Source organism: Ictidomys tridecemlineatus, chromosome 11, assembly GCF_052094955.1.
Source record: "Ictidomys tridecemlineatus isolate mIctTri1 chromosome 11, mIctTri1.hap1, whole genome shotgun sequence".
Lineage (NCBI taxonomy): Eukaryota > Metazoa > Chordata > Mammalia > Rodentia > Sciuridae > Ictidomys > Ictidomys tridecemlineatus.
The window spans coordinates 95,455,272-95,473,579 of record NC_135487.1 but is presented as its reverse complement, the minus strand read 5'-3'; the positions used below and the strand labels follow the sequence as shown (position 1 = coordinate 95,473,579).

General features: G+C 38.4%; 1 pseudogene; it reads right to left on the bottom strand.

Moving 5' to 3' along the window:
- Positions 1-593: 593 nt before the first annotated feature.
- LOC101977632 (polypyrimidine tract-binding protein 1-like) lies at positions 594-2,211 on the bottom strand (annotated as a pseudogene).
- Between the last annotated feature and the right edge of the window lie 16,097 nt (positions 2,212-18,308).

The following is an 18,308-nucleotide window of genomic DNA, read 5'->3' as shown; positions in this document are numbered from 1 at the left end:
ATTAAACAGGTATGAGAGGTGGGAGGGAAAGGGAGAGAGAAGGGAAAATGCATGGAAATGGAAGAAGACCCCCAGGGTTATACAAAATTACATACAAGAAGAAGTGAGGGGAAAGGGAAAAATAATAAGAGGGGGAGAAATGAATTACAGTAGAGGGGGTAGAGAGAGAAGAGGGGAGGGGAGGGGGGATAGTAGAGGATAGGAAAGGCAGCAGAATACAACAGACACTAGTATGGCAATATGTAACTCAATGGAAATGTAACTGATTTGATTCTGCAATCTGTATACGGGGTAAAAATGGGAATACATAACCCACTTGAATCAAAGTGTGAAATATGATATATGAAGAACTATGTAATGTTTGAGCAACCAACAATAAAAAAAATAAAAAATAAAAAAATAAAACAAATAAATAAAATATAGGTATTATGTCCAACTACAAGTAAAAAAAAATAAACAGGTAAACTGATTTCACTTTATAAATAAAATAAAATAAAATCTCTGGTCTGTTAAGGTTACTTCAGCTGCTTCTTAAAGTGGCTTTTCTCTGGAATGACAGAAGTGCCTCCGGACTCCGGCCAGGGGCTGGGCCCCTAGATGGTGGACTTGGAGAAGGAGACTCACAGGTCACAGGTTGTGGTTCTTGCCCAGATCATGGTTGTGCAGGTCAATGAGCGCCTGCACCGCCTCCTCCTCGGCGCCATCTTGTGGTCCTTCTGGAAAAATTTGAAGGCCTTGACCATGCCCCTGTTGCTGGAGAACAGGACCTTGAGGTCTTCCTCCGTGAAGGAAGACAGGATGTTGGAGATATGCAGGGGGGCCGAGGGCAGGAAGATGTTCTGGAAGTTCTTGGAGCCCGGCTTCTTGAAGGGGTGCAGGGGGGAGTTGCCGTAGTCCTTGGTGAGGCCCTGGTCCTCCTGGCCCTCAGGCGGCAGCTGTATGTTCTGGTGCTTGAACAGCTGATGCGGATGGGCTTCCCATGCCGCTTGTGCCCATTGAGGTGGCTCATGGTCAGCTGGGACTGGCTGCCATCTGCCATCTGCACCAGTGTATTTTCCTTCTTGTTGAACAAGATCTTCACGAGCTGCACATCCCCATAGACGCCGAAAAGAATAAAGAGGCTTTGGGGTGTGACTCTCTCCGGGTTCAGGTTGCTGACCAGCAGGATGGAGTTCCCAGACCCCACCAGGCCTGGGATGGTGATTTGGCTTACGGGCAGCCATGGCAGCTGCAGCTGATGGAATGGCCAATAGGGCCAGGGCTCCGTGCGTGTTAGGAACAGGCAGACCTGTGGCTGGAGGAATTGCAATATGGAGAGGCTGAGATTAAACCAGATGCACCGAAGACCGTGGCCATGGTCTGGTCCATTGAGGGCTGGCTGTCCCCAGAGGCAGGTCTGGGCCTATAATCGTGGCTCTTGTCCTTATTGTACTTGACATTGGGCTGGTGAGCTTGGAGAAGTCCATGCGCAGCGGGAAGCAGGCATTGTAATGTTCTGCCCATCCAGCGACAGCTTGGCGCACTGGGCGCTCACAGGATTGGCATACTGCAGCAACGCCTGGAAGTGGTTGTCCTTGGTGAATGTGATAATCTTCAGGACTGTGCGGAACTTGGAGAAGATCTGGCGCAGCATGTCCAGGATCACAGGGTAGAAGAAATTCTCCTCGATGATCCTGAGCACCAGACTCTGTCCAGTCATTGCCATCCCAGCATCCACAGCTGCGGTCCAGGTGGCCAAGGTCAGATTCCCCCACTGGACTGAGTTCACAGCCTGCAGTGCCTCCTGGGCCACACTTGGTTTGGGGAGCTGTCAGTCTTGAGCTCCTTGTGGTTGGAGAACTGAATGTAGATGGGCTGGCTGCAGCACGGGTGTCACCGAGGTGCAATAGTTGATCATGTGTTGGCCGCCTCCTGGGTGTTCATCTCAATGAAAACCTGGTTTTTGTCCTTCAGCATCAGGAGGTTGGTGACTTTCCCAAAGGGCAACCCCAGGGAAATGACCTCGCCCTCTGTGACATCGCTGGGCAGCTTGCAGATATGGATCATGCAGGAGGGGACTCCTAAACTTCTGCTGTCACCTTTGAACTTCTTATTGTCATTTCCATTTGCTGCAGAAGCAGAGTTGCTGCTCATGATAGAGGGTCCATTAGTGACACATGTAGAGAAAAGCTCGTCAGACCACTTAATGCCAACTGCTATGTCTGGGACCATGCTGTGTATGGCACACATAGCAGACCCTAAGGGGATGGAGTGGAGGATCCGGAAATTTAGAACATTTTTATTACCTCCAAAAGAAACTTGAAACCCATTAGTAGTCATTCTGTACCTCCCTCCCACCCCTCAGACTCAAGTGACAACCATTTATCCATCAATTGTTTCTAATATTTTGATTTTTCCAGATATTTCATATAAATGGAATCATACAATATGTGGTCTTTTGGTGACTGGCTTCTTAAAATGTGTTTCACCTACAGTGCAGCATGTATCAATACTTCATTTCTTTTTGTTGCCAAATAATATTCCCTTTTATGGATACACCACATTTTATTCAGCTGACAGATCCTGGGGTCATTTAAATATTTTTTGGCTCTTATGAATAATGCTATATAAAATTCATATGCAAGTTCCTATGTACATTTATTTTCATTTCTCTTGCATATATACCTATGGGACTTATTGAGTCATATGCTCTTTCCTCTTACTGGTTCAGTCTAAGTTCAAAGAAAGAATGGAACTGTTAATTCTGGCTGAGAAATTAGAGAAGACTACTTAGAAAAAGTGGTACGTTAGCTAAGTTTTGAAATAGGAGCGAAAGGACTCAACCACAAAAGGGAAAATGAGATGACAGAAAGTCAGACATTTTGACTTGAATAACATTTTGACTTATGTTTGCATATAATCATCCAAAGTAAATATATAAAGACACGAATTAGTGTGAATATATTTTATATACAACCAGAGATATGAAAACTGTGCTCTATCAGTGTAATACTAATTGTAATGTATTGCACTCTCATTTTAAAAATAAATTAAAAAATGCATTTTAAAGAGTGGTATTTCAGTAGTAAATCTGTATCAAGACAGCATATTTTTTAAATTTCTGAATGTTTTATTAGTACATTATAGTTTCACATAAGAGTGGGGCCCATTTTGACATAATTATACATCATAGAATAAAACTTCCTCCACTTCAGTCCCCAGTACTTCCCTTTTTCCCCTCCTTCTCTCTCCTCCTGTTTCCCTTCTACTCTACTGATATTCCTTCTATTTCTTTATAATTTTAAAAATTTGTTCTTTATATATAAGCATTAAAGTAAAATTCACTATGGTGTATTCACATGTACATAGCACAATTTGGTCAATGTCATTCCATTATTCCTCTCCTTTCCTGTTCCTCCTCCCTCCTCTTCTATCCCCTTCTTTTGCTCCACTGATCTCCCTTCTATTTTCACAGGAGTCCTCCCCCACTTTTTGCCCTTTCTTTGGTCAAACTTCATTCTACGAAAGAAAATATTTCAAATATTTCATATAAATGGAATCATACAATATGTGGTCTTTTTGTTACTGGCTTCTTAACTTTCTAAATCAGGCTTATTTACTAATAAATATATAACAACAACACAAGAGGGTTCCTATTTTTCCATTCTGTTGTCAATACTTGTTATTATTTTTTAATAGTAGCCAATCCTAATGGGTCTGAGGTGGTTCCTATTGTAGTTTTGATTTTCATTTTCCTAATGATAAGTGATGCTGTGAATTTTGTGCTTATTGGTAATTTGTGCAACTTTTTTGAAGAAGTCCTTTGCCCATTTTTTATCAAGTTTTATTGTTGTTGAGTTAAAGGAGTTCTTTATTCACTTTGTATTTTAAAATATATATATATATATATATATATATATATATATATTTTAGTTCTAGTTGGACACATATGTTTATTTTACTTCTTTATTTTTATGTGGTGCAGGGCCTCACACGTGCTAGGCAAGCACTCTACCACTGAGCCACAACTCAAGCCCATTACTTTGGGTATTTTTAAAAAATATTTTAGTTGTAGTTGGACAAATAACTTTATTTTATTTACTTTTCTATGTGGTGCTGGAAATTGAACCAGTACCTCACACATGCTAGGCAAGTGCCCTATGATTGAGCCACAAACCCAGCCCAACTCTGAATATTAAACTCTAATGGAATATGTGATTTGTAAATATTTTCTTCCTTCCTATAAGTTGCTATTTCACTATCATCTAAACATGTTTTAATATAAATAAAACTCTTAGGTTTTTTAGAAACTTTAATATCATTATCACTTTTAAAGGCCTTAAAATATTATACTTTTCTAGCTTGTACTTTTTCCCCACCCAGTTCTAGGTACAACATTACTGTAGTGTTTTTGAGCTGTGTGATAATTTTAGACTTAGACCCCTGGGTAAGAAATTCAAACATTTTTTCTGTTATGTAATGAGAAAGCCAATAAGATAGTAAAAAGTCTTGGACCAGTAGGGAGAAATCCCAAAGTTTAGACCTACTCTATCACTTATTACTGTACACATCCTTGGGTAAGTAATTTAACTTTTTTGACCTTAAGTTACCTATTTACAAAGCAGAATACTAATGACTGGCCTCCTGTGGACCATTTGCCTTTAAAAAGGGTGGACAACACTTTCTCATGTGTTCAGCAGTCATGTTCTCTGGTATTTAATCCAGTGAATTGAAAACATATCCACATAAAACCCTAACTATACATGTTTATAGCATCTTTATTCATAACTTCCCAAACTTGAAAGCAATCAAGATGTTCTGATTAAAACAAATAAATTGAATTCTAGATAACAGAATATTATTAAGCACTAAAAAACAAAAATACTTAGGAAGCCGTGAAAAGACATGGAGGAAGCTTCGATGCATATTACTAAGACACCAATCTGAAAGGCTCCATACTGCTCGATTCTAACTACATGATATTATGATAAAAAGAAAAATTATGGAGAAAGTAAAATGATTAGTGGTTGGGGAGACAGGGAAAATAGGAAACCTACAGAGGATTTTTAGTGTGGTTAAATTATTGACTATTATAATACAATGGTGGATACAGGTCATTGTACATTTGTCAAGACTCATACAATACCTAACACCAAGATTGATCCTTAACGGAAACTATGCAATTTAGGGAACAATGAGGTGTCAGTGTGGATTGCTGAATGTAACAAGTATGCCACTGTAACTAACGCAGGATGACCATGGTGGGGAAGGCTCTTTGAGTGGAAGCACAGGAGGTATATGGAAACTATGTAATTGTTTTTAAAATAAAGTTGATTTCTAAAAAATGGGGAGAACACCCTCAGAGAATTTAGTAAAGGAAATAAAGAAGTGAGAGGTAAAAGTAGAGAATATGGTTCATGAAACCAAAATACTCAAGTTTCAAAAAATAGGTAATAATAAAGTTCTGAGCAGAGCACAAAGGTACAAATGAGAAAATATTGATTAGTTATGTCAACTGGAGATGACTGATGATATTAGCAAAATAATATTTTTAATCAAATGGTACAGCAGGACTCAGAGTAAGGGTTAAAAGGGAGAAAAGGAATGCTTAAGAGATAGGAATTGTAGATTATTTTTTCACAGAATTTAAATCAGAATTGAATACCAAAACAAAGATAAGGAAATAAGATGTGGATTGGGTCAAAGATATAGAGATGCAGGGAATAGTAGGAATACTATTTTTCTGAAATGAGAGCTAACAGGCAGATGATGAGGAGGATTGAGTCCATAAATAGAGGGGTGAGAGAGGCACATTGTATCTCCGGGGCCTTTGATATAAACTATTTCATGTCCATATTGGACATCCTCAGGCTTCTCAGTTCTACCTATGTATTTCATCCCCACAATACACATGAGAAGATGAAAATGGAAGTCCTGGTAACCTATTCTTTTTTAGTTACCAATCTGCTCTGTCTTTTCTCACTCTTTATTTTGGAATTTAAAAAATTTCCCTGGCATGGTTGCCATCTGTATGCAATTTGGATCCCATAATTGATCGCTTAAATTTCTTTCAACACTCTTAATTCCTTGCCTTTTGAAACTTCCACCTAGCTATCAACTTCTAAACCTGAATCAATCCTACCATCCATTTTCTTCTACACCTAACCTCACTCTGATTCATTCTCTTGTTGCAAATTTCTTTCCCCTCATTCTGTCACACCACCTGAAACCTTTGTTCCAGAATTCAACAAACCCTCACATTCTCAGTCTTTTCACTAATCTCCACTTACTGCCCAACTGAAACCTGGCTACCTCAAGAGGATACCACTGGAATTATGCCCCTTCTGGTAGGAGGTTAATTCTCCACCTCCATCTTCCACAGGTCCGGAGGCATCACCAGCACTTTGCAGCACCCTGTCACTTTCAGGTTGTCACCCTTCTACTTTCAAACTTAAGACTCAAAATCTGAAGGTATAACATGTCTGGTTACGTCATGCTCTTCTCCTAGTTGATACTACAGTTGAAATATCTGTTTTGCAATCTCTCTCTTCACCCCAACACCTGCAATCATACTAGCTACCTTAACATTAGACAAATAACCTAACACCCTAGGCTCAGCGTTTTTTGTCTTGACCAAGCCTTCATGCCATTTTAGCAACACCCACACCCTTGACCTTGCCCACTCTACACTGCTTTACTGAAGGAAACTCAGGCTTTAATGTCCCACTATTTAATTCCTACCCCACCTCCAGCTTAATCAAGCATCATAGCATTACTGCTTAAATACACACCTTCTTTGACATCACTGAGGCCTCATCTTCCAAACATTCTATACTTTCCAGATTTATCTTCCTGTCCTGGTTTCCTTTCTTATGCAATTTGAATCCCATAATTGATTGCTTAAATTTCTTTCAACACTCTTAATCCCTTGCCTTTTGACCTTTCCTTCTAGCTATCAACTTCTAAACCTGAATCAATCCTACCATCCATTTTCTCCTACACCTAAACTTTGAGCATTGCTGAAGAAAACTGTACAAATGTGCATGCTACTCTTACTAAAATTCATATTTTAAAATTTCAGTGGGGCTTTTTGGACTTGCCTTTGTTCTCCTTCCCATTCTATCAATTGTAGAAGCTTTACTGATATTTTATTGTACCTTCGTCTACCTTTCTTGATTGCTAAGAAAGCTAAGGTGGTCTGTCACATGAGAATTTCCTTCAAATTCATTCTAATGCCAACCTATCACCTTGTTTAAGTCACTCTTCTGTTTTTGACTCCCTAAATACAGTATGCACAAAAGTCTAGATTCCTTGAAATAACCACTTCCTCTCCCTATCTTTCTGTGGCATCAGTAAAATACCACTGTGGCCTCAACATACCATGTTGCTCATGCTGTGTATGCTCTTCCTTCTGCCACTCTATTTTCTCCTCCAGTTAGACTAAAAAAAAAAAACTTTGCTAAAGAAATCTCTTCCATGTCTCCTAAATCCCCTCCACAAAAAAAGGGAAAAAAGCAAATACTTCTTACTTTCCTCTTTCTCCTCCTCCTCCTCCTCCTCTTCCTTCTTAATATTTGTATTACTGCAATTTTTACACGACATGGTAATTATCAATAAAGGTAATTTGAAGAACAAATTTGGTGTGAAGGGACTGGTAGGAACAAGAATTTTAACAACTGAGTGAGAAGTCAAAGTAGGATGGTGAGGAAGTTTCTTCATTCATTAAACAAATAACTAAAATATTAATAACATATTTAGTATGTACACCAAGGGTTGCAGAAAAACAAGTGGGTAGGCTGTAGGTTGGGACAGGTGTGGCAATCAAACTGATGAGACATTAAATTACATTTAGATGTTGAAGAAAGGTTGGAACATGAATTAACTGAAAGAAGCTTGAAGGAGAGGTAGGGAAAGGATAGGTTACCAAGGAAACAAACACATACATATTTGGCTAATATAAGCTGACTGGTCCTGGTTAAAAAAAAAAAAAGGTTTAGGATCACTGGTATTAGAAGACAAAACTGAAAGCTCAATTATAGACACTTGCAATTAGAAAAGATTTAAGAATTACCCAAGTGACCCATCTTCCTAATGAAGAATGATATAACTTTCTTTTTTTCTATCTATCTATCTATCTATCTATCTATCTATCTATCTATCTATCTATCTATATATATATCTATCGATATCTCTCTCAGTTTTAAGATAGAGTCTTACTAAGTTGCTGAGAGTCTGAGTTGTTGAGACTGGCTTCAAACTTGCAATCCTCCCATCTCAAACAAGGTGCTGGGATTACAGGCATGGTGCCTAGCTAAGAATGACATCCCTGACAAATGGATAAGGCCATTCAGTTGGTAATAGCACTGAGGTAGCCACTTCATTATTGTACTCTTCTAAATGTTGAAAATTATTCGTTCTAATATTAACTGTATAGAAACATGCCTCCTTTAACATCTCCCTACCAGTCCTGGTTCTGACTTCTGATGTACCCAGCATAACTCTGTGTTCTCTTATTGGGACAGTTTTTCAAATATCTTAGTTTTGTGAGGCCTTGAACAAATTATTTTCTGAGGATCAACTTTCTCATCTCTAAAACAGAGGTGTACAGAAACTAATTGTCTCCTGATAAGTGCTGTCCCTTCCATTTATTGAAATTAGATTTTTTTTTCTAGGTATATGGAACCCAGCAATAATTACATTTTTTTTATCTTTCAAGACAATTGAATATGACATTCTGCTTATGTTCTGGTCAATGGACTGTGAGCAAAAGGGACCTTCTCATCCCCTTTCCTCATTCCCAAAGGTTGGGACTAGAAATTGGATGTAGGGTGAGCCAAGTTAATCCCTGTGGATAAGCACAATACCCTGAAAACAAGATAAGAAAGACCAGGCCCCTGACAACTTGACAAGACAGAACTACCATTCCACTTTGGACTTTATATAAGAGAGAAATAAACTTCTATTTAGTTTAAGCTTCTTGTTACTTTTTAAAAATAAATGTGTTATGACACAAGAACATATAGTCCAAATTTGTTGGTCTCCTCTAATCTGTGGTCACCTGAAATTTTGGTTCAGGACCTAAGCCTGCTTTTTAATACTCAAACTTTTTTTTGAAGTATTTATTTTTTAGTTGTAAATGGACACAGTATCTTTGTTTATTTTATGTGGTCCTGAGGACTGAGCCCAGGGCCTCACATGTGCTAGGCAAGAGCTCTACCACTGAGCCACAACCCCAGCCCTTAATACTCAAACTATAAGGAAGAAAAGAAGTACCTTACAATTGCACCATGGCATGGCACATGTAACTTAGGGAACATAACACATAGAGTCATATTGGGGAAAAAGAGCACAGGGTCTCCACCACCACTCCACTCAGAGAGCTCAAGCCTCCAGTCACCATGAAATGGGAGACACCAATTTTAATTTCTTCAGGTACTTTCTTCTTAGTTTCCTGGTAAATATTAAAACATGCACATCTTGCTACACAGGTATAATTCTAGAATTTAAAGATATGTATTGTCATGCAATATTATTCTTTAAAAATAATCCAACAACTTCATTGTACATTTATGTATAATACTGACAGAGATATGCAAATACTACTGCATTTATTGTTTTGGTTTTTGGGGTATTTCTCATTATTTTCAAGGGTAACTTTGACTATTCATGATTCTTGTATGTTGTGTATGTGGGGGAAGGGGGTGAACTGGGGATAAAACCCAGGCCTTCATGCTGATGAGACAAGCATTCTACTACTGAGTTACAACCCAACAATTTATGATTTTTTTTCTTGACTCTATAACCTATGACAATTACAACTCAAGTATAAGGAAGAAATACAGGAAGTAAACAACTAAAATATACTTCAGATGATATCACATCCTGAAAACTTCATGTATAAAATTGGTTTTAGAGGTCACCTAAATCAAGAAGAGTCTGTATCAGTCAGGATAGGGTCCATTGTACTTCAGTTAATATGCAACCCCCAAATTCTAATGGTTCAAAAAACATACAAGGGTTTGTTTCTGTTCATGTTAATGTCTAGTGGAGGTCACCTGAGGTTCTGAACCATATCATATTCATTTAGTGTCCAGGTTGACCACACATGGACAGCTGTTTGTAGTAAAGGAAAAGAGACACAGCAAACTGCATCATTTCTCTTAAACCTTCTGCCTAGAAATGGCAGATATCACTTTTTCTCACATCTCATTGGTGAGAGAAAGTCATATGATCATTTCTGAGTTCCACAGGTATTTAATCTACTGCAGAGAGAGGGGAACAGAATACTTAGCCAACTTGCAAAGATTCTGGGATGGGGTGGTAACTAAGTGATAGAGCACTCGACTCACATGTGTGATTTACTGGGTTCAATCCTTGGCACCACATAAAAATAAATACATACAAAAACATTGTGTCCATTTACAACTAAAAAAGTATTTAAAAAAAAACTTCCAAATATTCTCTCTTCAACATTTCCCAAAACAGTTATTCAGTCAGTGCTTAGGAATCCACCATCCTCTTAAAGAAACCCATTCATGTCCAGTCAGTAAAAAGCATTGGGACGTGTTCTTTAGGTTTATTATAAATCTACTCCCCTGGAGCTCCCACCTATTGGTCCTCATGTTGTGTTCATGTGACAGTAAGGTCAGATCTACTTCTTTTTTTTTTCTTTTTTTTAACTTTATTTTATTTTATTTATATGTGGTGCTGAGGATCGAACTTGTTTTGAATTTCAGATTCCCCTGCTTTGTGTGCATGGTTTAATGATATAATGGTGAATATTAACTTAGTGGCATAAAATGGCATTAGCAAAAGTTTTACAAGGCATGAATACCTAGTAATGAGACAGAATACTGCAGACTTAGAACCAGAAAGCTTGAAAAATAGAGTATATGCATCAGTATTATGTTTTTTTTTATCTTTTATATATGACTATCTTGAGGCAAATGTAAATGGTCCAGGTCTACTAACCCATTTAGTGGTATCACATATTGGAACCAATTTCCTATAACTAACATTCAGGAAAAATCATACTACATAGATTTATGTATTGGTTTTCTAAAGTATAAAGCTGAGAAAGCCGACAACCCAAACATAAGCAGCATTAAAGTCTGGTGATTAAAAATGGACCCTGGAGCCTGCCTGCCTCCTGGCTCTGCACTTACTAGCTGACTTTTCAACAATTCTTTGTGTTTCTATTTCTTCAGGTATAAAATGATAGTAATAACAACAACAATGGTAATAATAGCAATAGTAATGAGAAAATATTAGTACTTCCTCATAGGATTATTTTGAACATTAACATAAAAACTTAAAAATATATTAGGAGTTGGTGGAGTTTAGTGCAGCCTGCTGGGCACTGCGGGCGGGCAGTGCGCACGATGGCTGCCAGTGCCAGCGCCGCCTTTGGGTGGCCAGTGCCCAATCCCACGGCATGGCGCCCAGAACCAGCCGGGATGCACACTGTAGACCAGGCAGGGAACAGGCTTGACACTGCTGCCCGCGGAGGTGGCTTTGGGATGGCAGTGGGGACCCCGGCTGGAGCCAAGAGCATGGCCTCGGTGTTCATGTGCTGCATGGAGGACCTGTTGTTAACCAGAAGCCCCTTCCTATAAAACCTGACAGTGTCCATGCTGTGGAGATGGTCTACAGAGCCGCGGCGGCGGGCTTGCCACCAGGTTCTGCGGACTTGTGTGGGTTGCAGAAGTATACCAGATGACAGAGGACAGGCACCACAGGTGCAGCTCCTGGATGTCAGAAGGATGGAGCTGCTGGTTTAGCCCAAAGTTCTGTCAAAAATGCTGCTGGACCTTGTGGCTTCACACTTCAACCTGAAACAAAAGGAGTACTTTGGAATAATGTTCATAGATGACACTAATCAGCAGAACTTACTGCAGTTGGACCACGAGTTCTGGACCATGATCTGCCCAAAAAGCCGGGCCCAGCCGCCTTGCATCTTGCCATCAGGTTCCGCACAACTGACACACGGCTCTGGGGCGTGGACAAGAGTAAGACGAACACAGAGAGCAGAACAGCTGGCCTCAGCACCAAGCCTGGGATCCACATGACTCTTCCCAGCTCCATATTAGTGACTTTGACCTCCAGTAAAAACCAAGATCAACGTGTTGGCCATCTAAATCCAAGTGCCTATTCAAGGTAAGCTTTCCAAAATAACTCCAGTGCTTGCTCTCTGACCCCCGTGTCCAGACCTCTGGCTGACAGCCTGAATGCTGTCTCCATCATGTCGCACTGAAGGGTGGTCAGGTAAGCCATCAGGAAAAAGAGAAGATGCTCATGTGAGGAGCCGGAAATGTGACAGCAAAGCCTATGGAAGCAGCTGCTCTTTCCCAGAAAGCATCCTTTGAGAAGCTGTTTGAAGTTTAACTCCAAAACCTTCTCCAATTCAACACCTCTGAATTCATTCCAAAGCTGAAAATTTAACCCTGGGCATCAACTGAACAAAATCCTGGAGAAATTCCCACCAGTGCATGTGTAGAAAGCAAACAGTGTGTTTTCAAAAAGGGTTCAAACAAGCCTTTATTCTGTGAGTCTGGGATTGTCCATTGGCTTCCATGAAGGAGCCCTGGGCACTGCATGTTTGGTTCATGGTCCATCTGATGGGGGTACCTGGAGCCCATCTCCCCAAGAACCCTGTGAGGTTTCCATGAACACCCCCTAAACAGGCACTAGTTCCAGTGACCCCTGAGGCAGAGGTGGCTGGTAGACTCAGACAACAGGTAATCGGATTCCCAGGAAAAAGCAGGCACAAGAACAGGTAACTTAGAGGTGGGGGATAAGATAGGGAATGCTTGCCTGAACCCCAAGAGTTGGGGTGAAATGTCAGAATCCAGCTGAATGCAGAACCACATTCCAAGAGGGGAGCCACGAATCACCTAGTGCTGGGCCATACGTGTTCCTGGTCTTTTGAAAACCAGCAAGAGATCAGGTCTCATGGACAGGCGCTCTGCTTGTTATGTCCTTCCTAACTTGGTCACTTAGTGTTCTTGGCCCACTTTTCCCCTCTCTGTGGATGCATCTGATGGATTTCAGCTGGGCAGCAAGGTCCCTCTAGACCCATAAGCTGGGTTGACTACATCCATCTTTCTGGTCCCACAGCACTGTGTGCACCTGACATTTCACTAAGGTGGTGACTGCAGGAAGGCTCCAGATGTAAACTCAGAGGTCTGACAGACTCTAGTTTGAGTCACAGCTCCATTACTGCCTAGCTCTGTGGCATGGAGAAGTTGACCTGACATCTCTGTACCCCAGCTTTCTCATGTAGAGCCCATAATTTCCTTTCTACCACATCTGCTTTTGCTGACAATTAAAGGAAGAGACCCCTGAAAAGCACTTGGTTGCTCCAGCACGTAGATACCCTCTGTTAACTATGTTCTTTGCTCATCAACAGCCACTTCTTGTGACTAACATAAACACAACTTAAAGAAAACTAAACTGATCAGGACTTGGAAAAGATGAAAAGATGAGATCAGCAGAAAGAAGTGGTCGATTCCACTGGGGTGCTGCTGGCCGAACAAACAGACTCTATCCTCTCTGACCCCTGGTCATTCTGTTAGTATCCCACCATGAGAGAGTCTGGACTGGCTCAGCAGGCCAGCTAGAAGGTGTTATGAGCAGGTTTGTGCTCTTCTGCCCTACACAGGCCCCAGGGCAGCCTAATGTCACATGCATCCAGCGAGTCCTGCAGCCTCTGCACCTGTGACCTGCAGGCCAGAGCAGCCTGACTGAGTCGACTTCACAGTCCCAGAAAGAAGGGACTTAAAAATGAAGCATTGGAGATAGAGAAAATATGCACGAGAAAATCCATGGACCTTGTAGTATTGGTCTGACCCTTCTCTGTTAGAGATCTGTGAAGTTCCTGCTGGAGGACAGCATGTACCTTGGTTTCTCCTCTCTCTCCAAACATCTACTGAACTTTGTGACCTTTGGTCTTGGGAAAAGTATGTCTGTCTTCCCTATGAGGACAGTGTGACATAGCTGGATATGTTTTTGAGCCTAACAGACAATAATTTAGTTAACCACTTTGCAAGAGAAGCTGATCATTTGCATTAGACATTTTCTCTAATTCTTTGTTCTTCAGTTATAAAATGGGAACTAAATTAGGTTGAGGATTCCTGTTCTATGCCTACCTCATAGAAGGCTCCAGAGAAAAGTCTGCTGTTTAATTCCCAGTATCGCTGTCATCATTACTAGAGATTCCTAACACCCTTCTCAATGTCTGGTGCCTACTAGGTATTCAGAAGGTGTTTAATGAATGAGCAATTTGTACTTTTATACATACACATGATCTTATACATATAATTTAATTGAAAAAAATATATATATATATATATATTAGGAAAACGCTAAAATAAGTGTTAACTACTAGTAGATCACAGCTATTATAATAAAGTGAATTGATGATTTCATTTCCAGTGAGGATATAAAGAGTTCTTCTTACATCTTTATTTATATTAATACATAATTGACCAAAAAATATGCACTCAATTATATATTATTTCATAATGTGTTATTACATGGTGTATAATGATGTTTTGATATATGTGTACATTGTGAAATGGTTCAATTAAGTTAATAATTTTACCAATTCACTTGTTTGTTGTTCTCAGAACATTTATCATCCACTCTCAGCAATTTCTAAATGTACATTAACTCTAATGATTATGATATATAATATATATCTGGGACTTATTCATTCTAACAGAATTTAGAAGTTCCTTATACCTTCCACCCCTATGCTCTGGAGACCACCATTCTATTCTCTGCTTCCACAAGTTGGCCTTTTTCACGTTACACATGTACACTTTCTATGCCTGGCTTATTTCATTTAGCATAATGTCCTCCAGGTTCATCCACCTTGTCACAAATGAAAGGATTTATTTTTTTTAAAGACTGAATATTATTTCATTGGATATACTACATTTTAAAAATCCATTCATCTGTTACAGACAGGTTATTTCAGTGTCTTGGCTATTGTGAATAATGTTGCAATGAATGTGGGAGTGCAGACTTCTCTTCAGCATAATGATTTAAATGCCTTTGTATATATACCCAGAAGGGCCATTGCTGGAGCCAGGGTGTAAACAGTTATCTGTCATATGGTCAAAGAGCATTTTCTAATATTGGTTACTTTTGATATTTAATATTTATTAGTTTTTTTCATCATCAAAACTCAATTGATTTAATGCAAAAGGGTGAACTGGCAGTATATGTCAAATGTTTTAAAAACATGCATGCATTACTAGATATTTCCATTTCTAAGTGTTAATCCTAAATAATCATGCAAAAAATTGGGCCATATGGATGTTTATGATGATTTATTTATAAAAATATTAATTACAAAGAAAAAAAAAGAGCTGGGGATATGGCCCAGAGGTAGATGTCCAATACCCAGCATCTCAAAATAACAACAAGAACCTGACTGCTACAAAAGGTTGGTACAATAAATTATGAAAATAAATAAAATAGAATGATATGCATCTATTTAAAACATTTTCATTTTTATTAGCACATTATAATTACACATAATAGTGGAGTTCATTCTGATACAATCATACATTACTGGAATGCAATTTGCTCCATTTCAGTCCCAGATACTTTCTCTTTCTCTCCCTTCTTGCCTGGCTCTATTTTCTTCCTCTGCTCTGCTGATCTTCCTTCTATGTATTTATTGTTTTTTAAATTGGTGCTTTATAGGTGCACATAAAGGTGGAATTCATCATGGTACAATCATATATGTACAGATCATAAATTTGGTCGATTTATTGTGCATCCTCCCTTTTACAGTCCCTTCTCCTTCCCTTCAATCCTCCTCTTCTACTACTTTGGTCTCCCTTTTATTTGCATGGTCCCCTGCCTTTTCCCCCTTATTTTGCTCTAGCTTCAGCATATGAGAGAAAACATTTGCCCTTGATTTCTGAGTCTCATTTACTTCACAAATGCCATGATTTCATCCCTCTTTATGGCTGAGTAAAATTCCATTATATATATTACATTTTCTTTATCCTTTTATCTGCTGATGGGCACCTAGACTGGTTCCATTACTTCACTATTTTGCAATGCACTGATATAAACTTTGGTATGCATGGATCACTATAGTATGCTAATTTTAAAGCACTTTAACATTGAATATTTAATGATATAGATGTCAAAAATGTATTAATTACATTATGATCTCTTTTTTAAAAAGCTGATGATTGTAGAGGGGGAGTGCATATATGTCTATGCATGTATTTATATGTGGGGATTGATACAGGTTCCTAGGTCATACACCAAAATATCAGTAATAGTGTTTATTTCTGGATTGTTCATTTGCATGCAATTTTTGTTTTTTTCTTTTTTCTTTTCTAAGTTTTGCACATGAGTCTGTATTACTTTTGAAGTATGGAAAATTACTAAAAAGAAATAAACAATGAAGTGAATTAAAATCTTGAAAACAGGGAGGGGGGACCGGGGTAAAAATGATGGTGAAATGAATTAGAAATCATTACCCTAAGTACATGTACATAGACATGATCAGTGTGAAATATTTTGTGTACAATCAATGACTTGAAAAATCGTGCTCCATATATGTAATATGAAATACATTTTATTCTGCCATCATGTTTACCAAATTGGAATAAATAATTTAGTTAAAATAATAAATATTTGTTGTACAAGTTAAAAAAACAATATCTTGAAGATATAAAGACAGTTTTTGACAAAAAAAAGAGAGAAATCTTTTTAGCTCGTTTACAAAGTAAAAAATCCAATACATAGACGTGTTCAATAGCTTCCTGGACACTGCCTGAATTCACATGTGTTTTTGCCAAAAACTCATGTGAAATCTGAAAAATTACTTTATCTATTAGCACCCACCCACCCATACACTTGAAGAAATAGGGAAAATTGGCCTAAAATATGTAGAAAAAATTTCTTCTTTATTTAAACAGAACAATTAAATTTATCCTGACAGTCTTAATAAAATTTCAAAAGTGATTTAAATTTTTACAAAAAAAGAACACTAAAAAGATTTTTAAAATATAATATTTTGTCTAAGAGACATTTGAAAATATTTTATTATGCAAGAATTTGGCTTCAGCTGAATAGACTAATATAATTGTACAAGGCATTCTCCAAATGTTATAATAATTGTGGTTATGTAAAATCTAACTATTTACCCTGACCATTTCAATAACAATTATAGTTGGATACAGTGGCTCTCCCCTGTAATCCCAATGACTGGTGGCATGAGAGGTTATGGCAGGAGGATCCCAAATTCAAAGTCAGACTCAGCATTTAGTGAGGCTCTAAGCAACTTAAAAAGACCCTGTCTCAAAATAAAACTTAAAAATGGCTGGGGATGAGGCTCAGTGGTTAATCACCTCTGGGTTTAATTCCCAGTACTAAAATCATAATAACAACATCATTCATTACAAATAAATACCTTTTGAGTCTTATTTATTTTTTACCTCTTCACTAAGAAAACATTCCCTGAAGAAAATGGATACTTCAAAAAATTAATTTTCACTAACAGTCACTAAAAGGCCAAAACAGTATAAGGAAGACCTAAATGAGAAATAAGCAGGTTTGTATGGCTCCCATAGACTAGAAATTAAGAAACACATATATCATATAAATGTGACTTTGACTGCTTATCAGACTCACTGTCACCCCCAATGTATCATGTTATCATGCTATCAACTTAAGTCTTCATATCTTCTAACACCATATTCAATTATCTGAACTTTCTTATTTCTCTCCTGGCATAAAGGGATTTATCACAGCATTTTCATTTATCAATCACTCATATGAGAAACTTGAGTTTAGGATCTCATTAGCTCCTGCCTACATTATTTTAATAGGCTCCTAATTTTTCTCCTCATCGCATCTATTATCACTTAAATTCAAAAGCATAATCCTGCCAGGAAGCTCAAATATCACTTTAATCATACTATAACTCAGTTCAAGAATCCTAGCTTGAATTTTATTCTATGAGCAGTGGAAAGCAAACTATAATGACATTCAAAGGCTTTTTCTAATCTGCTTTTTCTCCACATGAACTCTGTGGAATCAGGATGATCTAGAACCAATTATATGAGTATCTTGCTCAAGCTGTCTGCCCACCTGACTTTCTTTTCAATGCAAATTCATCCTCCTAGCATGCTCAACTGAAATGCAAATACAATTCGAAGTAACCAGTACAGTTGTAAATGAACTCTTTTCCTTTATAACTTCTACAACCCTCACATATTGTCTGACCCATAGACAGGGCAGCAAGTCATACTGTCTCCTACTGACAAATAATTATAATTATTTTTATTAACTTGAGG